We start from the raw sequence: 3,329 nt of genomic DNA, 5'->3' as shown, positions 1-3,329 counted from the left end.
CATCTGGCAGCCTTCTTACTTTCCGGTACAAAAGGCCAAAGAATCAGCCTCTCTGTTGGCTGCACTTCAGACTTGGTGCAGTGGCCCCAGGTATGTGCCACCCAGGGTTTGCTTGGTTATCATTTTTGGCTGAAGAAGGAAATGGCAATCCACTCCAGTACTATTGTCTGGAAAATCCCATGGACAGAGGAGCCTGGCAAGCTACAGTCCATGGGGTCACAAAGAGTTAGATGCAACTGAGCGACTTCACACACACACACATATTTTTGGCTGGCACTGTTGAAGACCACGCAAGAAGGCCAGACTGGCACAAAAACAGCCACAGAGAAAGCAGTTAAGAGAGTCTCATGGTGAGGGGGGTGCGAGTTGGGGGAGGCTTAAGAGGAAGGGGATATATGTACATAGCTGATTCACTTTGCTATACAGCAGAAACACATAACTGCTACTGCTACTGCTAAGTCGCTTCAGTCGTGTCCGACTCTGTGCAACCCCATAGATGGCAGCCCACCAGGCTCCGCTGTCCCTGGGATTCTCCAGGCAAGAACACTTGAGTGGGTTGCCATTTCCTTCTCCAATGCATGAAAGTGAAAAGTAAAAGTGAAGTCGCTCAGTCGTGTCCGACTCTTAGCGACCCCATGGACTACAGCCTACCAGGCTCCTCGGTCCATAGGATTTTCCAGGCAAGAGTACTGGAGTGGGCTGCTATTGCCTTCTCCAACACACAACACTGTGACGCAATTATTTTCCAATTAAAGAAATTTTTAAAAAGCCTCATTAAGCTTCATTACCACCTCGGGGTGGAGGCCAGTCACTGTAGCACCCTCCCACACTGGGCTCGCTGCAGTTGCTTCCTGTCCTCTAAGTCAGGGGTCTCCAACCTCCAGAATCTAATGTCTGATGATCCGAGCTGGAGCTGATGTAATAATAATAGAGATAAGATACACAATACATTTAATGCACTTGAATTATCCCCAAACCATCCCTCCACTCCCCCATACCCCTGGTCTGTGGAAAAATTGTCTTCCACAAAACACACATACATACACACAAATACACATCAATAAAAGGTTAGCGTTTAAGTTTTAATCATAAAATATATTAATATTTCCATAAATGCCAGCAAAGCATTAATTTTCAATTAACACACAAATGGGGGCGTCCCTGTTGTTTCAGTGGCTAAGAATCTGTCTTGCGCTCTCCGCCCGACCACCGCCGCGCCGCCATCATGGACACGAGCCGTGTGCAGCCCATCAAGCTTGCCAGGGTCACCAAGGTGTTGGCAGGACCGGTTCTCAGGGACAGTGCACGCAGGTGCGCGTAGAATTCATGGACGACACGAGCCGCTCCATCATCCGAAACGTGAAAGGCCCCGAGCGCGAGGGCAACGTGCTCACCCTGTTGGAGTCAGAGCGAGAGGCTCGGAGGCTGCGCTGAACTTGTGACTGGGTGCTGGATGTCTGGGTTGACGCCTTGGCCCACCAGGATGCTGTTAATAAAGTGTTTGTATTGTATGTAAACCTGAAAAAAAAAAAAAAAAAAAGAATCTGTCTTGCAATGCAGGGGACACGAATTCAATCCCTGGTTGAGGAACTAAGATTCTACATGCCACAGAGCGACTAAGGCTAGGTGTCGCAACTAAAACCCGACTCAGCCAAAACAAAACAAAACAAAACAAAATAAACAGGAAACACAGATATCCCTCATGGCCAGGCACAGCTGGTCAACCCGGCTCCCCGGCCCACGGAGGCCAAGTCGGGCGGGCCCACAAGAAAACCTATTAACAGGTTATCATTACAACAATTTCAGTTTGAAAGACACCAGTTTCCAAGTCAGTGTCCTCCCAAGCTCTGCATATTTCCATACTCTACACCTTGAATGGAAGAGTTAAGATATTTTTAAAAGAAGGCTTACACACCCAGGGAACAAAGATACTCTAAGCATAGCTACAAGGAATCTTCTACATATGCCAACTTCTAAATGAGTTTCAGCATCTGGGACTCAGTAGGGTAAACTCTATAATTGGGTTGCTCTCCTTTTAACAGACCCACGTAATTTTATAACACTTGTGTAAATTGATTTATATATAACGTTCCTACTTTATTGGTTTGCTCTGTTTTTAGCACTTGCTTACTGCTTTATAAGGTAGAAAAAAATGAATGATATGCAGCAGTGAGTGGTAAATCGGAAAAGAAATTCTCAGCTGGTGGAAGTTAGGGAGATTTTGGTTCCCTGAAGGTAACAGTGAGTGTAGAAAGCTTGTAAATAAATGAATGAGTGAATCAATGAATAAATAAACAGATTCTCTGTCTCATATTTGGAAAATTCAGATTCACTAGGATGTGAGATGGGGCCTGGAAAATTGTGCTTTTCAAAAGCTCTCCAGATTATTCAGCTGCTCTCCGTAGAGTTTTTAAAGCAACACTACCCTTTTGCTTTCCTCCTGAAGGGAAATGAAGGAAGTGTGTAAAGTTTTGAAACAATCACACCCATTCAATTATCCTCCTTTCTTGTCTCCAGTAAACAAAAAAAAAAAAAAAAAAAGAGAGTGAGGGAGAGAAAGGAAATTGGGCTTCATGTGTAACCTCTGAAAGCCTAGCCCAGCATTTTTAATGAATTAAAATCAGTATCAAATGTTCCAACCGAGTAAATAAATCAGCATTCAAGAAAAAGGATATAGCTGGTAAGCATGCTGACTGCCACTATCTGGCTTGATATCTGTGCCCATGTTTAAGACAGGTTTAAGACTGATTCACAAATAGTTTGAACTGCTTATTTCTATTGTTTTGTTTTTATAACCTGGGAGAATCTCAAAATTCCAGGCTCATTCCTCTGCCACACACCTGCAGCTGCTAGACCCCATGAGTTGCAAAACACATTTCTAATGCAAGCTCCCTCCTTGAAAAGATATATTTTATTGTGCTATGAAGAACTCTAGTCATAAAGGAGAGTATACAGACCAGTACATCCCTACCATCTAACTTTGCCTGATCTTGACATCTAGTCCTCATTCTATGAAGAAACAAAACTTTACAGTTATAGGTTCTTCACTCCTCCCTAATCTCATCCTTTTCACTCCCCTCTGACATGTAAATATTCTTCTGAATTTAGAATATGTTATTTCATTCATATTTTAACCATTTCACTACATATATGCCCATAATACAGAGGAGTATTTGGCATTTTCTAAAATCTATGTAAATTAATATTTTTACCCTCATGACTGGTTTTAAGATTTATATATTAACAAAGATGGCGTTTATTCACTCAGTTTAACTGCCAAATTTTATACCACTTCCTGAATAGTCCACGATTTATTTATTCATCTCTTT

The 3,329-nt window shown here is 42.8% G+C and overlaps 1 pseudogene; it reads left to right on the top strand.

The window, feature by feature from the left end:
• Positions 1 to 1,225: 1,225 nt before the first annotated feature.
• LOC147343601 (small ribosomal subunit protein eS28 pseudogene) lies at positions 1,226 to 1,434 on the top strand (annotated as a pseudogene).
• The last annotated feature ends 1,895 nt before the right edge of the window (positions 1,435 to 3,329 follow it).

Source organism: Bos grunniens, chromosome 27, assembly GCF_055505025.1.
Source record: "Bos grunniens cultivar Pamir isolate PY7600 chromosome 27, Bosgru_T2T1.0, whole genome shotgun sequence".
In the NCBI taxonomy this organism is placed as follows: domain Eukaryota; kingdom Metazoa; phylum Chordata; class Mammalia; order Artiodactyla; family Bovidae; genus Bos; species Bos grunniens.
The sequence above is the reverse complement of the archived record's forward strand: the minus strand, read 5'-3'. Positions and strand labels throughout refer to the sequence as shown.